The following is a 13237-nucleotide window of genomic DNA, read 5'->3' as shown; positions in this document are numbered from 1 at the left end:
GCTCTTTGTGCTCTTTCCAGAACCAATAATTTGGAGGATCCACAACCACCCCAAATACAGATACAATAACTAATTATAGGTTCACATAAAGCTATATATATTCTCCTGAGTAACTCGTACTTAGCGACAGAGCGTAGGTGTTTCATGGGGTATATTAGTTTACGAACTCTTGCAGTTGTTGCATGTATGTGGCCTTCAAAGTTTAACTTATCATTCAATATTACGCCCAGATATTTAATGGAATGCGCGTTACTGATTGTGTTATTACAATGGCATGGAGGAACTGGATGAGACAAGGAGGAAATATTGCACGAATGAAAAGACAGATCCGGAAGTGATGAAGGTTGTGAGGCTGCAGTTTTGTGAAAACATAGATATTTTGTTTTAGCGGCATTGAGAGTAAGTAAATTGTTGTTTAACCAGTAAGCAATCTTTGACATTCCTTCTTTTGTTACGTCAAAGACTTTGTCCCAAGAAGTATCTTGAAAAATAATAGCTGTGTCATCCGCGTAGCAGATAATATCAGCATTTCTCAACCCAACGTTAGCGATATTATTAAGATATACTAAGAAGAGGGTAGGACCTAAAATACTCCCCTGTGGCACGCCGAAAATTACTGGTGAAAGAGAGCTAAAAGTATCGCGATATTTGGTACATTGCTTTCTGTTCGAAAGATAACTTCTGAACCACTCCAAAGCTATACCTCTGATGCCATACCTCTCCAGTTTCTTCAAAAGAATTGGTATTGACACTGTGTCAAAGGCCTTGGCTAAATCCAAAAATACTCCGACACAGGCCAAGCCCTTATCTAGAGAAGAGGACACAATATGAATAAGTTCAGATACGGCATCAACGGTAGATCTACCTGCACGAAATCCATATTGACGATTTGTTAAGATATTGTTTTTTTCCAGGAAATCAACCATTCTGCTATTCATAATTTTTTCTAAGACTTTCGAGATTGCACTGAGAAGAGAGATAGGTCTATAATTATTTAAAACTTTTTTATCACCGCTTTTATGTATAGGAGATACGGCAGCTACCTTCCACCTATCCGGAAATACACCATGTGATATACTTAAATTACAAATATAAGCAAGAGGAGCTGAGATGTACGGTTTAATGTATTTTAATAGGCGGTTGGAAATACCATCTATACCCGTTGCACTATTTGTTTTGAGATCAGTAATTATTTTCTCGATTTCAGTTTTGTCCGTAGGTACTATGAAGAATGAGTCTGGAAAGTTCTCAATGGAAACGTTGGAAGCCAGAGATTCTTGAGTTTCTCCAATACCGGTTAGAATATCATTAGCCAAGTTTTGACCTATTGCGCAAAAGTGATTATTGAAGTAATTCAAAGAATCCTGGATATTACCTTTAATAGCAGATATGGATGGGTTCTCTTTAGGGGACTGTAAGTATGCGATATCTTTTATAGTATTCCAAAGCTTACTTGGGTTATTTTGATTTTCTGTGAGCATTTTCTCATTGTAACTATCTCGCAATCTCTTAATTAAATTATGATAAAAATTCCTATAGCGTTTAAATGTAAATTGAGCTATTTCGCTATTAGGGTTACGTTTAGCTTCTAGATGTAGCATATCTCTTACCATTGAACATCTAACGAGACCGGGGGATCCAAGGTTTCAGAATGGTTTTAGAGCGATTTATTCTTAAGCGTTGTGAATTGCTTGTGATAATATTAGACAGCATATTGGAAAAATCATCAACTGCTGCATTTACGTCTATATTCATTAGCAAGTTAGTCCAATCAGTGTTTTTAACTTCCTCAACAATGGCAGGGAAATCCAACTTGGTCATAAACTTGTCAACCCTTAAGCGATTGGGTTTATTTGTTGTGTTTATACCAGCCATAACGATGTAATGATCTGTTATAGTAGTCCTACAAACCACAGTGTTCACGCGAGTATTGGCGGACACCATAATATGATCTAAACACGCTGTTTCTCGGGTGGGAATATTAATTGTTGGACTTAGTCCTTGCTCTGCGATTAAGCAAAGGTATTCGTTACAGTCGTTGTTTATATTAGACATCAACGTATTAATATTTATATCACCCGCCAGAATTGTACAAGAAGAAATCAAGTTAATATTTTGTAGAAGACTTTCTAAGGATTGTAAAAAATTTGTGCAGTTTCTAAATGAAGGTGAACGGTATATTCCGATGAGATTAAATAAGTTGTCCACTTTGGCCAAAAGGCAATTCGCGTCGTGTAGTGTTGGTTCCGAAACTTCGTGATTCAGGGTTCTTTTTATATATAGGACTACACCACACGATTGGTTAATATATTTTGTTGTCTTATACGAGATGTACCCATCGATTGGATAAATAACAGAATTTTCGTTCAACCAACATTCCGTAAGGATAATGACATCAAATTCTATGTTAAAACGAGATAAAGTTATTAAAAAGCTGTTAAAATTACGTTGTAAACTGCGAATATTAAAAGTAACGATTTTAATATTGTGTGCTTTAGTGATATGTTTTTGGCATTCCTCGGGTGTGTCAGTATAGTAGCAACTTGATAAATCTGGACCATCTATATCACGAATCAGAGACATGTCAATCATGATAAAGTTTTTTGTATAAGTTGTGTAGTGTGTAGGGTAATCGATTGAAGATAATAAATAATTAAATTCAAAATCAACGCCATCAATACAGATATATATTCAACAGTAAAATGTGTAAGAAGACTGACAATTTCATTTACATCACAAGCACAGGTAATTCTATCACTAAAAATAATTGATTCACAGACAATTAACGAAAACGCAGACCAGATGAATGTGATTATTATGGATAAACAATAACAAATAAATATGGAAGTTTTACATAATAATAAAAGTAAGATCTTGTAACAATTTGTCAAGATTACTAGAATCAATTGGTAAAATTGGTAAAGATAAAAAAAGAAATAAGAGTTATAACTAAAAGTGGTTGGGTTGTACAACACGCCAAGTTAATATGAACTTTTTTATGAAACATTAATTATTCGTTAAGATTTTTAAGAACGTGAATATCCTTAACTAATATGGCGTTTGAATTAGGAGCCTTTCTCATGAAAATCTTACCACCTCTAATCCAAACGTACTTATAGTCTAGTTGCTTAGCCTTCTTTCTTGCTTCGGCATGAAGAAGTTTATTTTCATGAGAAAGGTGCTCCGTTACATATATCGGTGAGGATTGGTCGCTGCCGATGCCAAGGTCCCTGCTTTGTAGTTTTATTTTCGATTCCCTGTTGTATTTGAAGATTGAGCGGAGAAAGTTGTCGCGCGTACGAGGACTGTTTAGTTTAACAAGTATGGATCGAGGACGTTGGCTTTCCTTATGCATCTTAGCAATACGGGCACAGTAATGGATATCATTATCATCTAACGAATATTGGACTGTACGAGCAAGTTGCGAAATCATGTTTGGAATATTTTCATTTTTAAATTCAGGAACACATTGAATTTCTAGATTGCTGGCCCGACTAAGCTGGTCAAATTGGTTTAGACGGGAACTCATATCTTGGATAGAGGAGCGAAGTGAAGTGTTAGCTGCAACCAAACTTTCTAATGTGTTAAATTTTGTCTGATATTCCGTCTTTATATCTTCATACTGCTGATTTATGAATGAAAGTGAGGTTCTAAACTCCTCTATATCCTTTCTGATTTCACTTAATTGGTTACCTAATTTTTCTTCTATATAATTATGCAGAACATACTTAAGCTCTTCACGAATTAGAATCCTGAGAGCATCGGTTGATATATTCGCGGATTCTGGCGATGAGGCAGATGCTAAAAGGTTCGCGTTGGAGCTAGGCTTCGCGCGCTGAGTAACGTAGCTTGTAGTAGGTGTAGAAAGCGGCGATCGGATAGGAGTTTCAGAATTATTCCCACTCCTCTTTTGCTTGACGTTGCACCCCGTACATATCCAATTTGATTTAAATTCAGCAGATAATTTGTTAAATTCTTCCATTTTTTGAAATACACAAAGAGCGTGGAAAGTTTCAAGACATTTGGAGCAACTTAAAATTTTATTTTTACTCTCTCTCATACTTTGCAGACATGCACCACATTGCATCATGATTGGCAAAATAAAACAAAAGAAAAAATAAAAATATATTATTTGTGCTTGATGCGGATCGAACTTGGGTTCTCCGAACTTGCAGTCCGCACTACTCAGTAAGCGCTAATTGTGAGCCTACGCTTAAAGGTGAATTATACGAACAGATGGGAGAGTATTAGTTGCGAAGCGATGATTGTCGGTACAGTGAATACTTTTATGTTCAAATCACCTACATCGAGCATTAACACACGAACACCACTTTGAGTTTAGTAAATGTTTTTATTTTATAATTATACACTATTGAGTTAAAAAGTTAAATGTTTTATTCTTTGTGGTCCATATTAAAACTTATAATGAACATTCAACACCAGTAAACTACTATTTTTAACTGTAAATCAATTATTTTATAGGAGTGACATAGATCACAACCGGGCTATAAGACGCGCGCGAGCGAACTCATTATGACAATTAATTAAGTATCTGTAAATCTAGCCTAGTTCCCGCCAAATCATTGACGTTTATCACATCAAGTTATCGGTAAGGACATCACTTTACATCGATTTCTGCGAGTGTGATGATAAAATAATTGAATTAGCATAATATGTTTGATTTATTATGTTTTATTATTAACTGCAACTGTCATTTTTAGTATGAAATGCAATTTAATATTTATACTAAAAGGATGCAAGTCAAAAATTGGCTTTAATTTTTGTACATTACTAGGCTGTCCCGGTAAACGTTGTTTTGACCTACCTTTATCACAGGGGTATGAAAAATATAATATGTTGTCCGCACAGATCACAGAGATCTCTATGGTTGTCCGATTTTCAGACTTATCCGATCTGCACACAAAATCTCATGAGAATCGGTCAAGCGGTTTCGGAGGAATTTAGAGGATATTAGATTTTTTTTATATATATTTTAAGCTTGAAATATAAATGCCATATCCTATATCCATACTAATATTATAAATGCGAAAGTAACTCTGTCTGTCTGTCTGTTACTCAATCACGCCTTAACTACTGAACCAATTGGCATGAAATTTGGTATAGAGATATTTTGATACCCGAGAAAGGACATAGGATAGGTTTTATTCCGGAAATCCTACGGGAACGGGTTTTTCTTTAAAACGCGGGCGAAGCCGCGGGCGGAAAGCTAGTATTATATAGTCTGGATTAACATAAAGGCTACTTTTGTATGAAAAGCTCAAATAAAGCTGCGGGCCTCTCTATACATATAAACTAGAATCTTCTTAATAAATATTAAATACCTGTATTAAAAGAAGTTTCTAGTCTAACTCATATCCATACTAATATTATAAATGCGAAAGTAACTCTGTCTGTCTGTCTGTTACTCAATCACGCCTTAACTACTGAACCTATTTGCATGAAATTTGGTATAGAGATATTTTGATACTCGAGAAAGGACATAGGCTACTTTTTACCCCGGGAAATAAGATAGGTTTTATCCCGGAAATCCCACGGGAACGGGAACTATGCGGGTTTTTCTTTGACTGCGCGGGCGAAGCTGCGGGTGGAAAACTAGTTTTAAATAAATAACATTTACTCCAGGGCCATCCACATCATATACCTTTCATATGATAATATTGCAAGAATGTTGTTATTATTTATTATTTATTTCTATATATTGTCGTTTTCTTTAAATTTCCATTAGAACGAGGAACTATAGCATTTCTTACTAATTATCTACGGACATAGAGTATATTGAAGATACTATAGGCTTAGTTCTCATTTATTCCGTAGTGTAGGTATATAATAATGAAGGTATTGTTAAATTGACGTGCTGTATTCGAAATAAAATGTTTTTCATAATTATACAGGGTGGCCGGTCAATTGACGTCACAAAAAAAAATGTAGGTCCGGTATGTTGTGGAGTATCCGAATCACCCCCATGTATGTTCCGCGATTTTTTATAGTTTCGGAGTTATGATTTTTTTTCGATTTTTTGAGGAATTTCGACTTGATCATCTTAAAAAATTTCTAAAAAAAAAAGCATAGACTTTTTAGAGTTTATTTTTTTTGCAACTGAGTTCCTATGAGTTGCACTTTTATGCCTAAAATAATCAGCTTCGTAACTTTGATGAAAGTTATGAAAATGTTGGTCTAAAGTTAAAAATTTACGTTCCGTGAATTATGACTTAAATTTTCAACTTGAAATTAAAAATCTAAACAGGTGACCTTATGATTTCTTAGTTAGTCTTAAAACTGCGCCAGACTCTCAGCTTTCATAATAATAATAATAAAGTGGTACTTAATGGGGGGAATTTGGCTAAAATTGGTCTTCAAAGACAGCAAGGTGGAAAATTCTTAAAATTAGCCAACTGATTAAAAATAAATTTATCATTCCTACGGCTAATTTAATGATTAGAGAATGCTGAAAACCTATCGTGTTGGTTGGATAAGGAAAGTTATAAGTAAGAAGTAGATCATAATGTAAAAATAATTTAATATTTTTTAAATTTACAATAGATTTTCAAAGTGGCCACCTCCAGCAGTATTACACATTGTACACCTTGGTAAGAAACGGCAACTTTTACCTGCAATAACAATGGGCTGAAAGGATAAGAGACCGTATTGCTATCTCTCTCACTCTCGGTGGCGTGAGGGGCCGAGCGCAACCGACCAAATCTAATGCAAAACAAGTTTGTTAGTTACCGACCTCAGTTGTGCTCACATTGTGTTTATTGCTACTCGTGTCGCCATTTTATTACCCACGGACTCCGCCGCTGCTTACTTGTTTGACTACTTAGCTCGTTTATTGGACTGTGTTTTGCATTGTGATTTGGACTTTGTTTACTTGGAAGTGTAAGAGATGAGTTACACGTTAAGTGAATATGCAGAAATGCATTATTTTTATGGAGTTGCACGAGGAAACGGCGTTGAAGCAGCGAAACTGTATCGCGAACAACTTCAACGCCGTGGTGGACCACAACCTCTGCGATATCCCGACCATCGTGTTTTTATTAACACACACAACACCTTGATGGCAGGCCGCATTCCTGGCCAACGCGGCAATCGTGAAGGAATCTTTAGAGCAGACCTGGATCGCACAGAAGTGGTGCTGGAAGCAGTTCAGCAAAATCCGTCTACGAGTACGAGAGCTATAGCTCGTGCTTTAGACATCCCAAGGACTTCTATCCAAGCCATACTACACGATGAAGGATACCACGCGTTCCACTTTCGACGAGTCCAAGCTTTACAGCCGACAGACCACCAATTGCGCATTGATTTTTGCCAAACCATGTTAAGAAAAGAGCAAGATGATCCTGGATTTTTTAATAAAGTTTTATGGTCAGATGAATCAAGATTTGAGCGATCTGGAATATTCAATATTCATAATTACCACACGTGGGCGATGGAAAATCCACACGCTGTGAGAGCTTCAACCTTTCAACATCGTTTTAGCATTAACTTGTGGTCTGGTGTCCTCAATGGCGAACTAATTGGTCCGTTTGAATTGCCGACTAGACTTGATGGAGCAACCTACAGAAACTTCTTGGAAAATGAACTTCCATTGTTGCTGCAAGAAGTTAATCTCGAACTTAGACGCACTATGGTGTTTCAAAATGACGGCGCACCGTGTCACTACGCAACACAAGTCCGAAATTATTTAAATGAAACATACCCCAACAGATGGATAGGACGCAGTGGACCAATTAGATGGCCTCCACGCTCACCTGACCTCAACCCCATCGATTTTTTCATTTGGGGCTATTACAAGGAAATAGCATACGCCCGAGAATGTTCGAGTGAACAAGAGCTGAGGCAGAAGATTATAGAAGCCAAACGTGTTGTCAAGGAGAACAGAGAAGCATTTAGACGATTGAAACACAATTTCTTACGAAGGTGTAGAATGTGTATTGCTGCTGGAGGTGGCCACTTTGAAAATTTATTGTAAATTTAAAAAATATTAAATTATTTTTACATTATGATCTACTTCTTACTTAAAACTTTCCTTATCCAACCAACACGATAGGTTTTCAGCATTCTCTAATCATTAAATTAGCCGTAGGAATGATAAATTTATTTTTAATCAGTTGGCTAATTTTAAGAATTTTCCACCTTGCTGTCTTTGAAGACCGATTTTAGCCAAATTCCCCCCATTAAGTACCACTTTATTATTATTATTATGAAAGCTGAGAGTCTGGCGCAGTTTTAAGACTAACTAAGAAATCATAAGGTCACCTGTTTAGATTTTTAATTTCAAGTTGAAAATTTAAGTCATAATTCACGGAACGTAAATTTTTAACTTTAGACCAACATTTTCATAACTTTCATCAAAGTTACGAAGCTGATTATTTTAGGCATAAAAGTGCAACTCATAGGAACTCAGTTGCAAAAAAAATAAACTCTAAAAAGTCTATGCTTTTTTTTTTAGAAATTTTTTAAGATGATCAAGTCGAAATTCCTCAAAAAATCGAAAAAAAATCATAACTCCGAAACTATAAAAAATCGCGGAACATACATGGGGGTGATTCGGATACTCCACAACATACCGGACCTACATTTTTTTTTGTGACGTCAATTGACCGGCCACCCTGTATAATGATGGTAATACCGTAATAACATAAACGAGATAATTAGTAATTAATTTAGTCACTGAAAATCAGTGCCGAGGTATTATGCCTTAGGTATCCTGAGTGGCTTCCTTTTTTAGCGTATGCAACCACACATATATTTATGTCTTCTATTACATATTATTTAAAATTTACATTGCTATTTTATATGTGTGTTGTGTGTGTTGGAATAAATGTTTTCTTTCTTTCTTTCTTATAATTGTTGAATGTTTTAAGAATTAAGAATCGTTACATGAAAAAGGAACTAAATTTATCTGTAACTTCATCTGATTGAAAGAAAATGACTGATGACTTTTTTTTAATTTATTTTTTAAGTACGATGAATAATAAACAGGTAGGTAAGTATCGAAAAGTATGTTAATACAATGAAATTAGAATTAATCTTATATATAAAAATGAATCGCAAAATGTCCAACACATTTTAAGCGCATAACTCGAGAACGGCTGAACAGATTTCGATAATTCTTTTTTTATTATATTCCTTGAAGTACGAGGATGGTTCTTATGTAGAGAAAACGTAAATATTATATACCACGGGCGAAGCCGGGGCGGACCGCTAGTGTATAATGAAAATATCGCGTTAAAATTACTTTAAAATGTCTGTAATTTCTAAGTTTATATAATTTTGTTGTCCAATTTACGCTTATTTGTCTCTATTATAAGAAGTATTAAAATAATCCGCAGATGCATTTTTTGTGTTTTCTAATGTACATTATAATGTGCCCTTCAAAATATATATAAAAAGAATAAAAATCAGTTTCTGATTTGCGTGAATTAAAACAATCTTATCTAGTATTTTAGTAATCACTGACCGCTGTAAAAAGAATTTTATGCTGTTAGGAAGCTATTATTGATAAGATAACTTGATAAATAATGCGTATACTTAATTTTAAGTCTTTTAATTATATAAAACTAAAAGTAATGAATTTAACTTTTTATAAAGACGAACTATGAAAAAACTCTACATTTTTTCTTATTTTAAATGTTTAATGAGTTTTATTTTTTCAAAAACGGGATTGGATTTGAATTTTTTAAATTAATTATTACCTTTTAAATACCTACTGTAAAATTTTAAATGTCGTATTTTATAATTATTTTATCCTACTTGTTTATTTTGGCATTTCAATTTATTTTAGTGTATAATAGACACAACATGGACACAACATATTTCATATTCAAATATATACTTAGTCAATTTTCTTATTTGTACTAACTTAGGTTAATACATAGCCATTAATGTTTCCACAATTTTCTTCCTCAATAACGTAAATATCAATTAATTCTCAATTTGTATGGACTTACCGGGACATTAATTGTAATTGAAATGCCTACTTATAAATTCAATACATAAAGTGTTTGAAATATTATAGGAAACATCTGATAACTAAAAACTACGTACTAAACGGCATAATCAGCTAAAGCCGGCTACTCACGTACCTGTCGCAGGGCCAATATTAGAAGAATTATTTATTTACTCTTCAACAAAACTATATATAGGAAACTTATTACTAATATAAGTATACAAAACAAAAAACAGTATAGTTTAGAAGTGATCTCGATTATCAGCCATCTGGTTTCCATAACACAAGCTAAAGCTTAGTATGGGATCAGATTGTACCGTGTGTGAAAATTGTCCTGAAATATTATTAATTAAGGGTGCAATTCCAAAATTGCCCCTGCAGCAGGTAGGTGAGTAGCCGATTTAATAGTTATATCGCAGATGATATTATAAACCTGACCACAACATAGCAGTATGCAAAGTATTAAAATTACAAAAGATAGCATACCTAATGTGTGTTTAGAATTTAGAGTTTGATGAACGTGTCTATTTCGCATTTATTATCCTATCAAAAAGGACATGTCCAAAAATGTAGGAACCAAAAACCCAGAATCGACAGAATGTAATGTGTTTCGATATGGCTTGGAGTATAATATTTTAATGTTATCAAGGGGGCAACTCTGAAATCGTAATATGTAGTAGGTATAGGAGCTAGGTGCAAAATAAAATAAGCATTTATTGAACAGCACACAACAACTTTAGACGCTGTTGGCTAAGGTGGCAACACTGTTGGCTACTATTAAGTACCTCTTCTGTGACTAAAGTGTAAAATAAATTAATTGGCGTATAAAATGAATTACTCGAATCCCAATTAATACTGTGTTAATACTTTAATGCAGTCTCGATAATTTCAATCATTAATCATGATTGATTTTTGTATGATTCTTTATTCTATGAAAATGCAACGAATTTTATTTTTATTTTATTCATAACAGATGCTCAAAATTATTAGATATTTATTACATAGGTATAATATTATGTACCTAGCTGAAAATAATCAATATTAATCTTAAACAATGCTAAAATATCTGTATAGATATCTTAAGTTAATCTATAATAATATGTTTTTATAGATAATAATTATAAATTATAATAGATATAATTGAAATAGATAATAACAAACGAAGCCCGACTAAGCGCCTAGTTAGTAAATTAAAACTATTGAAGTGATTTTGTAATTTATGATATCGTATGTGGGATTTGTTTTTAATCCTTAAATACCTACTTATAGGTGACGATATTATGTCGATAGATTTAATCTATACTAATACTAATATATTATGTATATGTATACTTATAATTATATATCTATACTAATATTATAAAGCTGAAGAGTTTGTTTGTTTGAACGCGCTAATATCAGGAACTACTGGTCCGATTTGAAAAATTATTTCGGTGTTAGATAGCCCATATATCGATGCAGGCTACTCATCATCATCACGCTACTACCAACAGGCTTGGAGCCAGAGGGGTGAAACCGCGGGGAGCAGCTAGTATAGCAAATAATATTGATAACTTAAAGGCCGATAGCCGGAACTTAGCAAAATAGTCCATTCAAATATTGGTTTAGTGATAAAAAAATGTTTGCAAAACAAGGTAGGAATGATACTCCAGTCGATAATGTGTTTATAATAATCGATAAACAGTTTATTGCAATATATAAAGAAAATAAGGTAATTTTAAAAAGTTGTTAATTACGTACTTAACAAAATTATAAACTTGCATTCATCAAAATCAAGCTCTAGTAATAAACAATTATTACTATTCGTGTGTAGCGATAATCACGAAAAAATTACGCATCAGACTGGATAAAGTTTAAAATTGTAATGTTCAATATTGTTATTATAAATCGTGTACAATGTATTACTTATATGAAAAATAAACTTGTGAATTAAGTATAGATAAAAAATAGCTCTACTAACTTCCGCATTTTCAAGTTAGATTAAAAGGTTTCGTTGTTTGCTCTACATTCAGATTAAAATGTTGGAAAACATTTTTTATTTAATAGTAAGTCAGATTACTATATGTATATTATTTCTTAAATATCAAATACAAATAAGTATTTGCTACCTACATAATTAATATCTTTCAGTTCAAATCTTTCGCTGGATCCAAAAAAAACCCATTCACTTTAATATCATTACAGAAGATAAAAAAAAAACAGATTAAATAAGATCTGCAGAAAAAATACAGATAACACAAAAATTAAATCTGTGCTATATTATTTTTAAAATAATTAGAAAAAACTTACAATTTGGTCGAGGACAGACGGAGGCGGGCCGTACGATATGATACAATTTATACTCTGTACGATTGATTCACAGGCCGGCCTATATCATTGCAATGTGTCAACTGATAAATAATTTCATTATAAAGTACTGATTATGTTTTTTAATGACGTACACTATGTAAAGAACTATTAACCGTTAGGAAAAGTTACATTCTAAATACTGTTCCAAGAGAATTCTTTAACTAAACCGTAGTAGAATTTATCAATTTGTGCAATAAAAAATATATAATATCTTATTTTGTTTTCAAATGAATACACATTTTTGTCACTAAACAGTATTTGTTAAATAATAATTTAATTTATTTACAAAATCAAAAAGCTAACGAACGACGTTTCAATTTTTTAATTTTGATGCACGAGCTTTTTATTAGACAGTCCAATATGAATTTAAAATATAAAGACGAGAGTGCACTATGTTTTTTATTTGTATATTTCAACAATATTTTCTATTATTAATTTTTAGTATTAAAATTAAAATCAAACTTACTTAAATGGAACACGGCACGTACCACGCCACAGCAAGAACTAAACCAAAGTTCAGTATGTAAAAATAATAAGATATAGAAGTGAATAATTGTCTGATAAACCAAAGGGTCTCTTATGATAGATAAAAGGTAATTTTCCTTGGTGTGTGTTCGTTTTATCTATAATTACATTTGTAAATCTGATGCCGAATTTGTAATTGCAACGTTTATTACCTATCGAAAGATTTCCAATACCAAAAGTCATTGGGATTTATTTGTTAGATTTGTTTTGTTGTTAGACTAATCTAGAAAATAAATGTATTATCTTAATAGCTAATTAATCTTAATCTAAAGATATACATAGGTATAAGTATTACGCTCGGATTACTTGATCTTACTTCAATAAAGATTTGGAGAGAAAAATATTGATTAATAGAATATATTATTAATCAATATCTACAAGATTATTAGACTA

General features: G+C 32.9%; 1 protein-coding gene across 1 annotated transcript in view; it reads right to left on the bottom strand.

Annotated features, from left to right (window-relative positions):
* The window catches only part of LOC149898376 (facilitated trehalose transporter Tret1-like), a 47796-nt gene extending 34924 nt beyond the window's left edge, over nucleotides 1–12872 (bottom strand). Inside the window, exon 1 of the mRNA XM_090115496.1 lies at nucleotides 12786–12872. The gene's annotated coding sequence lies outside the window, so the exon portion shown is untranslated. The remainder of the gene's footprint in view (nucleotides 1–12785) is intronic.
* Between the last annotated feature and the right edge of the window lie 365 nt (nucleotides 12873–13237).

The sequence above is a fragment of the Colias eurytheme genome, chromosome 23, assembly GCF_061535395.1.
Source record: "Colias eurytheme isolate Ceu_HAF_F1 chromosome 23, ilColEury1 Martin Lab GWU primary, whole genome shotgun sequence".
Classification (NCBI taxonomy): Eukaryota; Metazoa; Arthropoda; class Insecta; order Lepidoptera; family Pieridae; genus Colias; species Colias eurytheme.
The sequence above is the reverse complement of the archived record's forward strand: the minus strand, read 5'-3'. Positions and strand labels throughout refer to the sequence as shown.